This window comes from Macrobrachium nipponense, chromosome 11 (genome assembly GCF_015104395.2).
Source record: "Macrobrachium nipponense isolate FS-2020 chromosome 11, ASM1510439v2, whole genome shotgun sequence".
NCBI classification, from domain to species: Eukaryota; Metazoa; Arthropoda; class Malacostraca; order Decapoda; family Palaemonidae; genus Macrobrachium; species Macrobrachium nipponense.
Genome location: NC_061087.1, coordinates 2,040,311 through 2,056,586, shown reverse-complemented (window position 1 = coordinate 2,056,586; position 16,276 = coordinate 2,040,311). Strand labels below are relative to the sequence as shown.

The following is a 16,276-nucleotide window of genomic DNA, read 5'->3' as shown; positions in this document are numbered from 1 at the left end:
GTGACTGGCTTCTCTTCCTATCTTTTTCTTCCCCTCTACCTGTGGTAGAGGGATACGGTCATCACCTTGCTGGATAAGGACGAGATGCCGGTGAGCTACTCGACAGAGCCCCATCCTATCCCATTCACTAGGGATGGGAGCGGAATATCCACCATTCCTCCTACAAGGGGGGGGAAGTGGATGCCAACAAGAGACAAACCATAACTTTATGTTGCCTCTTGCAAATAGGAACTTGTTCTTGTTTGCTGGTACGAAGAGATACGCTTGTCTCTCTCTTAGTACTTGGTCCAGAGGTCTGACCATTGATCCTGCGGTGCACACCCCGATCAATCGGACAGAGGCTTGGATCCCTCCCTCGCTCTTACGACCAGTCTGTTCACAAAAGACTCAGATTCCTCCCACCAAGAAGTGAGTCTTCCTATTGTAAAAGGACCGAAGGTTTGTATGCCGTGTCGGAACAAATGACAATTTGTCCAAAATTGCATTTTCCTAACTATACAACCTGAGGTCCTTTTCAACATAGTCCCACCTCATGCCACCCCCTCACTCTGCAGTTTTTGCTTGGGCACCAAAAGCAAAAGTGATTTGTTTACCTCCCAGTCGCGCGCGCGCGCCTGTCGGACAAGCAGTTAACTACCGAACCCCTTGTTCGAAAGCTTACGACCTATCCAGCTGCCGCTAGTACCTTCCTATTGTAAAAGGACCTCAGGTTTGTATAGTTAGGAAAAATGATATTTTGGACAAATTGTCATTTTTCAAGATACGAAAGGTTTCTGAAAGTCCGAGATTCTTCGCCCGATAATTTTGAAACTCGCGCCGCCATCTTAGTTGTAGTAGGACTCGCCACCATCCTCATGCTCATTCCCTTGGTTCCTGATGCTAGCCACCGCCATGAGATCCTTCTCTCCTATTGGACAGCATCCCTCCCATCATGCATCTTATACGTACGTACGTGGTGGCGTCCCTACCCTGGCCACCTCGTACCAGAATCTTTATCGTACGCATGCGGCATTCGTTCGGTCCAACGATTTCGTTTAGTAACGTAAATTCGTTAGTGATTCGTTGTGCTACTTTATTGTGTGTGAGAACCTAATTAGTGTACGTACTACATATATAACTTAATTACGTACAGTATAGTCATGGGTCCCAAGAAAGTTGCTGAAGTTCACAGAAAGAAGAGAATGCTTTCTATGGAGACAAAAATGGAGATAATAAAAAGTATGAAGCTGGCTTGCGGTTTGAGTGTGATCGCTAAGGAATACGGGCGCCGAAATCCATCGACGATAGGCACCATCCTTAAGCAGAAGGAAGCCTCAAAGCAGCTACACCTTCCAAGGGCGTGACTATTTTGTCCAACAAGAGGAGACATGTGCATAATGAAATGGAAAGGCTGCTTCTTGTATGGATTGAGGACAAAGAAATCAATGGCGATACGATAACCCAGACGGCAATGTGCCAGAAGGCCAGCGCTATTTTTGGCGATTTGATTGCCCAAGCCGAAAATGACGGCGGAGAGGGGACATCAGCGGCAACCCCAGAGTTCAAGGCTTCTCATGGGTGGTTCGAAAAAATTCCGTAAACGGACTGGCATCCATTCGGTGGTGAAGAAATTGAAATTACGTAAAAAGTATAAAAAAAAGTAAAAAAGAAATGTAAAAAATAAAAAAAAGACAAAATAAATTTTATTTTAAGTTTTTTGTAAAAGTTAAGTGTTACAGTTTTGTTAATGTGTTTTGTAAAGTTTTAGTTTGTTTTTTTCTTTTTTTATGTGTTTCGTAAAGTTTAGTGTACGTATCTGCCGTTTGTCCTCCTCCTCCTCTGCCACCATTTTCGGAGATAGCCTCACTCGAAAAGGTAAGCTTCCACATTTTACGTACAGTAATATTTCTTGTTACCATGTACACTGATATTACCACTTTATTTACAGGTTTTGCATTTTTGTTATTTAGGTATTGAATGGATCCAAATTGTTGTAGTATTTCATTGTTTATAGGTCAATTTAGCTTTATTATGAAATGACTGGGGTGTTTTTGGAGGGCTTGGAACGGATTAGCCGTTTTACATGTAAAATGTGGTCCAAGATACGAAAACCTCATGATACGAAGGGTGCCTCGGGACGGATTAATTTCGTATCTCGAGGTACTACTGTATGTAACGTTGTTGATCTTACTCAAGATTGCAGTTGTAATCAGCACAATAAAACATTTTATTACCTATATTAGTTTAAGTATGAAACTTCTTATTCCTGGGTCATGGTTTGAACTGAAATTCATTTTTACTTTGTAATCGTGGTTTTATCCTTACTGCCTCCCATCACAACTGAAACTCCACAGTACTTATTTGATTGTAATTACACACATTTTTGTCTTAATTCACTCTAAATTGCACTTGAATTATGTTTGAGAGTTGTTGACAGCGAAGTCGTGGCGGGAAAAATATTTCCAGCCACACATCTGGCTGCCAAAAACCATCGCCGAATAGACGACATGTTAGTGAATTGTTTATGACAATTTTTTTTTTTTTCTAGCACTGTTTTCATTGATATAAATCTATATTACTATTTTGACTCTTTTTTATTTTTAATTGTATACCAGAAATAATGTAACCTTTAATGTTTGCATACTAGGAATGGCAAAATGTCATTGTTACCAAATTAGTGGAGCTTCACACATACGCTGATGCATTTACTACAAACTGTTTCCATGAATTCTGGTTGTCATAGTCTGCAATAATGATAAAAATTGCTTTAATATTTAGTATATAGCTATACTACAAATTCATGGGCTAATTTTAATAATTTCCACATTTTGTGTAAGTCTTATACCCAGTTTGGAGGGTAAACACATACTAGTTGGCAACACTGATAAAAAAATACGAGAGCGCGAACAACACCGTAGCTACTGTTCACAGCAAAACCGTTGATATTTGAGTCAGGAATCTAGTTACTTTTTCAACAACGAATATTTTCAAGTTAGTTATCATGAAAATGTAAGAAAAAAAATTAAGCAAACTCATGACCTTATACTGATGTTTAACTATTTATTTAAATAATTATCTAGTGCATGCTTCTTCTTTCTATAAAAAAAATTATGAGTTTCCATGGACTCGGAGGGCGGATAGCGTCATTGTTTACAATTGTTGTGAAGAAAGTGTCCCAGTGTCTATGGGTACAAGTGATGTGTGGATTTAACACAGGAAATGGGAAGTTTGTTGACACAAGTGACTCTGCAAACATCGAGATGGTGTAAATTTTCTACATATTTGGTGTTTTAAGTAAAACTTTGAAAGCGTCATGGATAAACTTTCATTAACCTCTGTTTAATCTTAAAATACGACCTTAATTTCTAACTTTGGAGAAAATACTTACTTCGAAAGGAGAGTAGAGGTCTCGAGGTGTTGCTCCCACCACCAATGACTCGTGACTGCTGACCCATCTCCGATGTCAGGATGTGTTACAGTACTTTTTAGGAGGGTGGATCAACAAGCGGGCAAAACTGGCTCAGCTAGTCAACTCTATTGTTTCCCCCCTAGAAGGTGGTTTTAGGACGTTTCGATACCTTTCTGTCAGTGATGTGAAATTGAAAGGTTTGCTGGGGGATATTCCCATACATGATTTATACATGATTTGTATACTGGTCACTCTTTCCATTATTCAAGGCAGCAATCAGGTAGAGTACATGCTGGACAGTCCCCATTGCAAGATTTCACAGTCAGGTATATTGTACTCTTTAGAGCTTCAACTCATCAGGTGCAACTCCTGCTAGTCTTTTCAACACTGATACTGAAGGAATAAGTGCTTTTTAGAGGGACCTACCTCCTAAAACACATGCTTGAAGGATACATTCAATACACCAAGAATCAGGAGGTATAGGTATACGGAATGTATGTTATCTATTAATTTCCCTCTATTTCAGACGTATTTCACTCCCTTTTTTTTTAAAGTAATACTTGTATTCAACCTATCTAGCAGTCGTGGGGGACCTACATCCCATACTAGAAAATTGGGAATAGGCCGAACTATCATGAGGGACCCTCATCCAACATTAGAAAACGATATTTCTGGGCTCAGCTCGTGTCGCTGCGCGAAATATCCTTTAATCATATATTTCTAGGGTAAATGTACTAACACATACCAGAGAATAAATAAATAAAGAAAAACGGTCAGTACAACTGACTCGCTCACCCTCCAAGAGGGTGTCGGTATGAACACTATGGCGAGTGAGACCACTACACGAGCCAAATACCAATAGAAATCTCCCACTACAAAATCCCCACAAGAGGAGAGCCGACCCACAGAGTGGGCAGCAACTCACTACTACTCCATCCCATGCTGGCCGACTGCTGCGCTCTGGTGGCCATCCTTTTCAGTTAGCACACGGTATACACGTGCCCCTTTTTGCTCTGTGTTTTTTGTGCCCTTTTCTTGGATTTATTTACCATGGGAGCGTGCAGCCATCGCAGCAGCTAAGTTAAGTACTCAGTATTTATTGCTAATGGTTTTTTCCGGCCCTGAGCCGTATTTGCCGTTTTTTAGGTATAAATACGAACTCTAGGTCGGAAGCATGGCAGCATTGTTCTGCCCTCGTGGCGGGTTCGTTCTTGGTCTCCCATACCCAGAACATTCCTTACTTTAATACGCTCTATGTTAATCATCCGTTTTGTTTAGGGTACAGTCTACACGGTTTTTTGTCATGCATGCATGCCTTTTACCTTATGTAGGCTCCTTCTATCCAGACCCTAGCCCACGGCTCTTAGTATCGGCCCCGGCTAGCTTTGAGTGGTAGACTTTCCTTCGGGTTAGTCGTACACTCCTGGATTTTTTTCTCCTACTATTTTGTTTTCTTCCTTTCATATTTTATTTATTTTATATTGTATTTAGGTTAGTGTAGGCGTCTGGCTTCATTTTAGCCTAGGTTAGGGCCCATAGGGCCCATATGCTACGCTCCTCAGTTCGGTTGCTTCCCGATAGCATCCCTCTGTTCAAACCGGTGGTTTTTTCTAGGCCCTAGTGTCTCATTGTTTATAGTTACCGCCCCGTGGGGTCACTACGTGATCACGGAGCAGCCAGACGCCTGTCCAGTCTTCTTCCCCCCTCCCGCTCTTCCATAGAGTCGGGGGGTGGGTTGGTCCTCCCATGCTCGCTCCGCATACCCGAGCCGGCCTCCCTCTCCCCCACCCCCCAGGCGGAGGAGTAGAGGGACGGGACAGACCCAGACTGGACTCGACCTTCTCCAGCTTCTCGGTCCGGCGGGATGGTGGAGGTCGGGGGGATATAAAACGGGCCTTTCCCCCCTCCGCACTACTCCGTCGCTCCGTTGCTAGCCCCAGTCTGTTTGTCCTCTCGCCCTTTCCCACCTTACTGGGGCTCCTTTGCCACCGGAGCCCCAGCATCCAGCGGAAAGATGCTAGTCCACCCAACAGGGTGGACCGGGATACACAGTTGGTCTCTACTAACCACTCCGGCTCACTGAGTCACGACACTCCGCCACGCACTGGATTTAGTCCGGTACGTTCGTATTTTATAGGTTTAAGTTCTGTTATGTTAAACTAGTAAGTTTATCTTAAGCTACCTTAAAACCATCCCCCCCTCCTCACCTGTCTCACCGGATCTCTCCGGGGTTATAGCCTATTCATAGGCGGTAAGGGAGGGGTTATGCCCAAATTTTTTCCGAGCTCCGGCATGCAACGGAGTTCTTCTACCCTTTAGCCTGTAAGTGACTACCTTTAAGATACTCATGTGTCTTTTCACTTACAGACCACCAACTGTGAGCATCCGGGATGCGCCGCCACACTTCAAGACCCTTGTGGACACGAAGTTTGCCGGTCCCATGCTCCATGCGCGACTCCGCACGGGGACATCCAGGTCTGGTAATCACGACGTGCACCATTTGTTGATCTGGTGAGCCAGCTTTTAGACGGGGTAAGTATTGCCAACTCCGTTAGCCAGTCCTATTTGGTTATAATTCTTAAGTTTTCTCAAAATTCAATCCTCCAAACTTAAGATAAAAATTCATGGGGTTTTGCAGCCCCATATAATTTAAGTTAAGCTTTTAATTTTGGTTTTAGTTTTAAGTTTAATCTTAAAATCTAATCAATACCCTCTCTTTCAGGCTCCGGCTGTGAAGGATACCGCACTGGCAACCCTGCGGGCCTGGGTCGGCGGTTTTGGGAAGAACGCCGCCAAGGGTATGCCCTACATTCTTGAAAAGAAGTTGGCGGTACTGATCTTCCCCGGAGGAAATTCAACAGGCTACGTCGACCCAGCAGAGGCTGCCCCGACTATCGCCTTCATCCAGCAACAGCTGGGCTGCCTCGTTAACAGATCAAGGCCAGGATATCTCCTCGAAGTCGCAACATTGGATATTAATATTGAACCTATGGTAGGTGTAGACGACCTGTTGGTCGAGGTAAGTACGTTGGACGCCCAAGGGATACCTTGGGTGCGTACTGGATCTTCTACCCCTGCAACCTCTCCATCCTTCCAAGGCTTTACAGGTGCTGAATTGTATACTCCTCCTGACGCTTCCGTTAGACCCAAGGTCAAAGGTCAAGCTGTTAAAACCTTGACCAAGACGTCGTCGTCGTCTAAAAAGACGGCGTCGGCGTCATCCTCTTCTCGTAAGTCTCCGGCTAGGAATCCCGGAGCAGATAGGTCTAAAGCTTCGGGGTCCGGCTCTAAATCTCTAAGAGTAGATCCTCCAGGGAGAGATCACGCACTCCAGCGGAGTCGACAGTTCCACTGCCCTTGGTTCCGATTCAGAGCCACCCTTCCACCTCCGCAGCAGCTCCGGCTTTGGATTCCAACGCTGGCCTGTTGCAACAAGTGGGCGATCTGGTTGGTTCTCTGAAATCTAGTATGGAACAAATGATCTCCCGGTTGTCTGATAGGATCAACTCTCAAGACAATATTATAGCCGGACTGAGCCAAGCTCCACTAGCTTCCTCCCCAACTTTCAGCACAGGGGGAAGCCAATTACCCCCGTATGACTCTCTACCTCCGTTCTCAATGAACAATCCTTGGAGAGTAGCATCATACGCCCCCTTCCAAGACGGGCTTATCTCTATCCCGGAATGTGGAACTCGGAGGATTGAAGACTTCGAGTTCTACCCGGAAGACCTTCAGCCTCCCTTCATCGGCTATGCCAGGCTCACCGCCTCGGCTATGACTCGGGACGATAAAGTACCAAAAGAGACAGTCCTCTATTCACGAGACCAGGCTCAGAGAGAATGGCTCAGGTGTCTAGAGGACATGGATTGTTCCAATACCAAGATTCAATCTTTTAAGAGTCCGTTTACGATCTTTACAATGGAAGAGAGTACCCCGCTCCCTTTCTTGACAAAGATCGCTACAACCACCATTCCAGCAGCCCAGAAGGGGGATTCGATGCCGCAGCTGAAGGAAGCGGACCCTACGTCTCCTTTACTCCCCTCAGCTGGTGAGTTGTGGGAAGATTTGCCCAACACCTTCTCAGCGGGCAAACTCAAACCAGACTGTGCTATGGAGCAGTTTGGTGAGAAGCTACCTAGGCTTCCGGATAGCCTTATTCAGGCGGAATTCGATTCCAAATCGCGGTTAGCCAGGTCTATTAATACCATGGCCATGACCGAGGTGGCTACCATTTCCTATGGTTCGGAACCACTATTTAAGCTTCTCACCAAATCTCTGACTCAAACGGTACAGTCTGATATGTTTGAGTTCGCCACGGCTAGGACGAATTGTAGGAAACATGTCCTACAAGAAGCAACAATTCGGCATGAGCCGAATAAGTTGCTCACATCAAGCATCTGGGGAGCAGACCTCTTCCCAGAGGCGATGGTGAAGGAGGTCCAGGCAGAGGCTACGAGGTTAAACCAAAGCCTTAAAGATCGTTGGGGTCTTACGGCCAAGAGACGTCAAGATCAAGTGATCAAGGGTAAGGCTCAGAGGAAACCCAGACGTTTCCAGCCCTACCAGAAGAAGCAGCCACGCTTTACACAGCAGGTTCCAGCTGTTCCGTTGGTGCAAGCAGCTCAACCTTCTACCTCCAAGGGCTCAGTCGCAGCCAATATATGTTATTTCCCCCCAGCCTCAACCCTCTACCTCTTACGCCCTCTCTCCAGCCTACAATCAAGTCTTCGAGGGTCAGGCTTCCCAGAAGTATGACCGTTCAGGTAAGGGGGGCAGAGGTAAACGATCCTTTCGTGGGAGAGGATCGGGAGGGCCCTTCAACAGAGGAAAGCATTTCAGGGGAGGCCGAGGAGGCTATCAAAGCCAATGAGGATGTTCAGGTAGGAGGGAGGCTGTTTCACTTCCGCCACCAAGGTGGAACTTCAGCAAGTGGGCGCAGAGCATTGTTGTCAAAAGGTCTGGGTTGGAGCTGGATAGCGGACCCGCCCCCATCCAGACCTTTCCGCCAACTTCCATCCAAAGAATTGACGGAGTATGCGGAGGACCTCCTTCAGAAAGGAGCTATAGCGAGAGTCAACAGGTTAAAATTTTCAAGGACGCTTATTCAGCGTGCCAAAGAAAGGCTCACAAAAAGAAGGGTAATCTTAGACTTGTCCCCGCTTAAACTTAGCCATTCGCTGCGACAAGTTCAAGATGCTCACGATCTCGCAGGTACGGGACCTTACTTTCCCCGTGGGGCCGTCACCACCTCTATCGATCTTACAGACGCTTACTATCATATCCCTATTGCAAGAACACTTCCGTCCGTATCTGGGCTTCAAATAGGAGACCAGAACATTCTCCTTCAAGGTAGTTCCTTTCGGGCTCAACGTAGCACCCAGGGTGTTCACGAAGTTGGCGGAAGTAGTAGTTCAACAGCTAGATCGCAAGGGGTTATGGTAGTAGCGTATCTCGACGATTGGTTGATCTGGGCTCCAACAGTCGAGGAATGCCACGTAGCAACACTGAAAGTGATTCAGTTCCTGGAATATCTAGGCTTCAAGATAAACAGGACCAAGTCAAGACTCACTCCAGAGTCAAACTTTCAGTGGCTGGGCATCCAATGGAATCTATCCTCCCATACTCTGTCGATTCCATCAGCCAAAAGGAAGGAAATAGCGAAGTCAGTAAAGCAATTTCTGAGTCACAAACTGGCGTCAAGAAGAACTCAGGAAAGGATCCTAGGTTCACTCCAGTTTGCATCAGTGACAAAACATCTTGATGTCCAAGCCAAAACTGAAAGACCTAACCAGAATCTGGTGCTCACGAGCAAATGTCAGGTTCCAGGGACAAGTTATCCTCAGTCCCTCAGATTCTACGGAATCGACTTCGCCCGTGGGCGAAAGTCAAGAACTTATCGATATCAGTGCCCCTTCAGTTTCCTCCTCCGGGGATTACCATCCACACGGACGCTTCATTAAGCGGTTGGGGAGGATATTCCAGTTCAAGAAAGTTCAGGGAACTTGGTCACCTCAGTTCCGTCAGTTCCATATAAACGTACTGGAGGCAATGGCAGTGTTCTTGACTCTAAAAAAGGTTAGGTCCGCCAAAGTACTCCCACATAAAGCTAGTCTTGGACAGCGCAGTGGTAGTACATTGTATAAACAGGGGAGGCTCCAAATCACGTCATCTAAATCATGTCATGGTAGCCATCTTCTCTCTGCGGACAAGTTCAGTTGGCACCTCTCCTCCACCCATATAGCTGGAGTGAGAAACGTCCATAGCAGATGCTCTATCCCGATCAGTACCTCTAGAGTCGGAATGGTCACTGGACAACAGTTCGTTCCCATGGATTCTACAGAGAGTTCCAGGCCTACAAGTGGATCTCTTCGCATCCCAAGCGAACCACAAACTCCCATGTTATGTGGCCCCCAACCTGGACCCTCTGGCCTATAGCCACGGACGCCCTGGCCCTCGACTGAACAACTGGGAGAAGATTTATGTCTGCCTCCAGTGAATCTTCTCATGAAGGTACTGAACAAACTCAGGACATTCAAGGGTCAAGTGGCTCTAGTAGCCCCGGACTGGCCGAAGAGCAATTGGTACCCTCTAATTCTGGAACTGGGCTTCGCCCTCTTCGGATTCCCAGTCCCAGGCTCTCCCAGTCAGTACAAACGAAGACTGTGTTCGCTTCCTCAGGGATTCTAAAAACCCTAACTTTATGGATTTCATGAAGTTTGCGGCGAAAAGAGATGCGAATATTGACCCTCAAAACATTCTCTTCTTGGAATCCGATAAAAGAGATTCAACTTTGAGACAGTATGATGCTGCTGTCAAAAAGTTAGCAACCTTCCTAAGAGAATCAGATATTAGAATCATGACAATCAATTCAGCTATATCCTTTTTCAGATCTTTATTTGAAAAAGGCTTAGCAGCTAGCACCATTACGACAAAAACAGTCAGCCTTGAAAAAGATTTTTCAATTTGGTTTTCAACATAGACTTGACAGACTCCTACTTCACGTCTATTCCCAAGGCTTGTGCTAGACTTAGACCTTCTGTAAGGCCTACGTCAGTATCATGGTTCTTAAATGATGTTCTAAAGCTGGCTTCAGAAACTGATAATGACACATGCTCATTTATAATGCTCTTAAGAAAAACTCTATTTTTATTAAGCTTGGCCTCAGGAGCTAGAATTTCAGAACTGTCGGCTTTTATCCAGAGATCCGGATCATATTCAATTTCTTCCCACAGGGGGAGTGCTACTTTCTCCGGAACGTAGTTTTTATAGCAAAGAATGAAGATCCTTTGATGAGGTGGGAACCATGGAAGGTAGTACCCCTTCCACAAGATATATCTCTTTGCCCAGTATCGACCTTACGAGCCTTTCTGTCTAGGACCTCCTCATCCTCATCGGGTCCTCTCTTTAAGAGAGAAAAAGGTGGTACTTTATCTATTAAAGGCATCAGGCAGCAGATCCTGTACTTTATTAAACAAGCCAATCCTGACTCTTTTCCAAAAGCACATGATGTCAGGGGCAGTAGCCACCTCAATTAAACTATTTCCAACATAGATGAACTTCGATGATTGAAAAAAAATATACTGGATGGAAATCGCCGACAGTATTTAAACGTCATTACTTAAAGTCCTTGGAAGCGCTGAAATTTTCAGCAGTGGCGGCGGGTAACATAGTTTTGTTTCCCCCGACTCGCCTAATCTTTAGTAGAAGATCCAGTCCTCCTTTCTACCTGTCTCACCCAACAGTTCGTCTATTCCTACCTTGTTCATCTACGGTTACCTTGTGTCTTAGCTGCTTTTATGATGAATATGGTGTCTCTTATTTTTTTGCTAGGACACTCACAATCGATTGTATATTTTGATCTCTTAGATGTGATCCCCTTATTTTTTATGCTAGGGGATACATCTTAATTGTAATGGTTACGGGTTTTGTATATTTAGTTATATACATTTCTTTGTATGTTATTGTTGTTGAGTTTGTTCTGCTCAACTTATTATCTTAATTGCTCTGGAGTTTCTTGATACATGTCGATACACAGATACTATTTTGGAAACATATATGCCATGTAAGCCCTGTATATATGTAAATTGCCTTAAGCTAAGAAATATTATTAGCATTAAGTTTAATTTAAGCAATATTTCTATTTTTTGTATCATTGTGTATATGTATCTTTATTATCAATTATATTCTTTTATTTTATTTTATCTTTATTTGAGACCTCTTTTTTGTTTTGTTATATGTTTATTTACAATCTTGTGCTATTTCTCTGGTACGATTTCGCGCAGCGACACGAGCTGAGCCCAGAAAAGGGATTTTGACGTAAGGAAAAATCTATTTCTGGGCGATTGGCTCCGTGTCGCCAGCGAAATCCCCACCCTACCCTTCCCATCGCTCAAGATTGTCTGTAACTTCAGGATGGCCACCAGAGGCGCAGCAGTCGGCAGCATGGGATGGGTGGAGTAGTAGTAGTTGCTGCCCACTCTGTGGGTCGTCTCCTCGCTTGTGGGGATTTTGTAGTGGGAGATTTTTCTATTGGTATTTGGCTCGTGGTAGTGGTCTCACTCGCCATAGTGTTCATACCGACACCCCCTCCCTCTTTGGAGGGTGAGCGAGTCAGTTGTACTGACCTTTTTTCTTTATTTATTTATTCTCTGGTATGTGTTAGTACATTTACCCTAGAAATAATAGATTAAAGGATATTTCGCTGGCGACACGAGCCAATCGCCCAGAAATAGATTTTTCCTTACGTCAAAATCCCTTTTTAAATTGGAGGGTATGGTTTAGGCTTCCATTAATTGTTCAGTATACGATTCAACAAATTTGTCTTCATTGCGGCAGGTCATCTATGTTCCCTCAGTTTCACATCTCACTTGATTCTCTTTTCACTCCACTGTACCTTTTTTATTTTCCTTTCATTTGTGGTCTCTCCCTGTGCTTTTCCCTCATAAACACTTGTACTATGTGTGTTATCATAATTGTCACTTTTCTTCACAATCCCCTTTGGATTCGGAATAGGCTCAGCCTACAAGACCTGAAGTGTTCACTGCGATCCTTCTTTATGACAGTTATGCAAACTGAAAAAGTTTAGATGATCAGGCAGGCACTGTTGTCTACATGTAAATAAAATAAAAAAAATAGTAATTCTGAAAAGTGATGCCAAGTCACTGGGAATTTCAAGCTTTTGACTGTGGTGTGTTTAAACTAATTTTTATTATTACAGTATCTCAAAATTGGAAGTAAAACAAAGAGTTTAAGAATATGAATTAAATGACAGTCTGGAACCCTTATGAAAAATATTTTTTGTATAATCTTAGTTCTTGGCTGGTACAATTGTTATTTTGAACCATTTTCAGGTGAATTTGCCTCTCAACCCTTCCAAATGATACTATGTGTGGGTCCAGAAGGGACAGGGAAGACCCTCCTCCTGCGTCGACTACTGAACTTGACTAAACCTGACCTTTCATTGACTACTGTCCCAACTGTTGGAGTTAACATTGTATCCCTTATTGAGCCTGAAAAACCACCAATTGATATACGTGAACTAGGTGAGTAGCAGTGCAGTTTAGAGTTCCTTAAATAACAGCTAAAGAAGAAAAACTATGTAGTTTTGATAATTAACATTAAAGATGTTCCACACATGGTTATGCATTTAATAAATTTTTATTGATACTACTTTTCAGGTGTAGTATGGCTCCAATCTGGCACAGCTATTATGGTGGAGTAAGGAAAGTTTATGTATGTTATTGATGGTGTCAACTTAACCCAGCTAGGAGAGGCTACTTTACTTCTTATGGGACTTCTAGAGAGCCCAAAACTTAGAGGCGCACAAGTAAAGACCTTAGCAGTTCTTCATAAAAAAAAAATTTTGTTCATGAAACTTACCTGTCCATATATATATACAGTAGACCCTTGACTCACGAACGCATTGACCCACGTACAACTCGATCCCCGACCAAAAATTATAGGTAAAATAAATTTCACCCTTGACCTACGAACTAACTTTGAGATACGAACAAAAAAAAAATGCGGAAAATAAAAATTCTGTTTGGGTCATGAACTAATTTTGAGACATGAACATTTGAAAAATGCTGGAAATTTCTGGAAAATAACAATTCACGTTTGTTTCACAAACTAATTTTAGACACAAACATTTGAAAAATGCGCGAAATCGCCCAGCACAACGTGAGAGCGTTTGAGTTGCCATGGGAACAGCCATCCTCCAGCCGCCCACGCACGGCGTCACCCACGCATCGCTCTTTGTCTCATCTCATTGTGTACAAGACGTTCGTCAATTTTTCGCTTAGCATTTTTTTTGCGCTAAAACTTGTGATTTTCTTCATAATGGGCCCTAAGAAAGTGAAGAGTGGTGGTGAAAGTAAGAAAGTGAAGAGTGATGGTGAGAAGAGGGTGCAGAGGAAGATAACCATTGAAATAAAGAAAGAAATCAACTGACGAAGAGGAGGCTGGGGAGGAAGTTACAGATGTCAGCAGTGATGTGATAAAAGCCGCATTGAAAAAGTGGAATGATGTCCAGTGCTTCCTTGAATTGTATCATCCGGACAAAATTGTTACGAACAGGATCGTGAATATGCTCAATGAAAATTTAATGAGCCATTTCAGAAAAGTTATGCAAGGAAGGAAAAGGCAACAGACATTGGATAAGTTTGTGATTAAACGTTCACCAAAAAAACCTAGAAGAGTTGAATCTCCGGAACGAGATCTCCCCGACCTGGATGGGGGGAGGGTCTCCTTCCGCACAATAACCTCCTCCCCACCCACCCACCACCCTCCTCTTCTCTTGTCCGTCAAGCCAGAAGTCTCGCCAGTCATAGTAAAGTGTTCACTTTACAAACGTTTTTATAGTGTTAGTTTACCATTTTAAATTATATTATTAGATATATTAAGGTTTTTTACACTGACTTTTACATTATCTGTGTAAAATAAGGCAAAATATACAATATATATTGGTTCGTAGGGTCGAGAACCAATTAATATTATTCCCATTAAACCTTATGGGGAAATTAGCTCCGAGTCACGAACAATTTGGAACACGACCAAGGTCTAGGAACGGATTGTGTTCGTGAGTCAAGGGTCTACTGTAGCTGTATTTTCTGAAGTCCGACAGAATTTAAAAAACTTCCGACACACGCAGTGGTCGGCCAGGTGGTTAGTACCCATTACCGCCGCTGGGAGGGCGGGGTATCAGGAACCATTCCCATTTTTCTATTCATAATTTTTCTGTCGCCGGTGCTGAAAACACCTGTTTTTGTTCATGAAACTTACCTGACAGATATATATATAGCTGTATTCTCCGAAGTCCGACAGAATTTCAAAATTCGCGGCACACGCAGTGGGCGGCCAGGTGGTAGTACCCATTCCCGCCGCTGGGAGGCGGATATCAGGAAACCATTCCCATTTTCTATTCATATTTTCTGTCGCCGGTCGGTAAACAGCTGTTTACAGACCTCCGCCTAGGATTTTGAAACTTCATTAGCTGCTTAAGTATCCTAATTATTCTTTCGATTATTGATGGATTTGTGGCTAGGCATACGCTATCATAAGTTAAATTTTTTTCATTGCATATGTTGTCTGAAGCTAGTTAGCCTAGTTTCAGACTTTGTTGTCTGCATGGGGTAAGGTGAGGCTACCGGAACGAAATTTCGGTAGACACTCGCTTAGTATATATGACGTTTACATGTCTTTGCCATAAAGATCAAGGTAATTAGTGTAATGTGTGTCTGATTACGGAAGAAGTAGGATTCATGTACGCATTTTAGAGCTGTGTTAGAATCATGGGGTTTTTTTTCCTCCACAGTAAACAGAAGTTAGAATAATGAACCTTCTAACGTCCTGTAGTATTTCTTTGCCTAACCCTGTGGTATGGCTTACGGGCCTAGAAGAAGTGTCTGCTAGAGGATTACATCAAGTAATCTTAGACTAAAGTGCTCGCTCTCCAATCAGTGTTGTGAAGTGTAGTGCCCCTTGTGTTGTGGAGGGGGCGTCAGATCGGCCCCATAATGCCTCTAGGCCTGGACCTCTGTCGGACTCCCAGGACTCAGGGAGAGGGCATGTCGAAAGCCGCAAGAGGGTTACGGGGGCTCCCCACCGATCCTGGCGTCCCTTCGGCAGGACCTGTTTGACGATTCCCCAGGCTGCTAAAGATCGTGCACGTGCACGAATCTTGAAGGATTGCTTCTCGTCCTCCGAGGCGTCTCCCGCGCAAGGGTGAGGAGCTCTCGGAAGGACTCGCGCCCTCTAAGAAGCTTTAGAGAAGAGGACGCTTCACGTCCTCTCTCTCGTCAGGAGGGAACGTCAGATCGGCCCCATAACGCCTCTAGGCCTAGACCTCTGTCGGAACTCCCAGGAAACCAGGGAGAGGGCATGTCAAAAGCCGAAGGAGGGTTACGGGTTTTTCACGCTGATCTGGCTTCCTTTCGGGCGCAGGTCCTGTTGTCGCTTCCCCAGGCTGCCGAAGATCGAGCAACGTGCCACGAATCTTGAAGGATGGCTTCTCGTCCTCCGAGGCGTCCCTCCCCACACAGGGGTTGGAGCTCTCGGAAGGACTCTCGCCCCCTTAAGAAGCTTAGAGAAGAGGACGCTTCACGTCCTCTCTCGTCACGAGAGGATGAAAGAGTCCTGTGCCCTGTCAGGGCTCTCAAATTTTTTTTACTTAAACGAAGGAAGTAAGAGGTCCTTCGGGTAATTTATGGTGCTCAGGAAGAGACCCACATTTACCTTTTCGAAGAATGCACTGGCTTTTTTTTTCCTAAGGGACATATTAAGGAGGCTCATTCATCTTGCCAGAAGGGTGATTTAAGCCTCCTGCGAGTGAACGCTCATGAAGTTAGAGCTGTTTTCAACCTCGCTAGCATTCCAAAAGAATATGGTAAT

The 16,276-nt window shown here is 44.3% G+C and overlaps 1 pseudogene; it reads left to right on the top strand.

Annotated features, from left to right (window-relative positions):
* Positions 1-13,077: 13,077 nt before the first annotated feature.
* LOC135212061 (peroxisomal ATPase PEX1-like) overlaps positions 13,078-16,276 on the top strand; it is a 52,194-nt pseudogene continuing 48,995 nt past the window's right edge.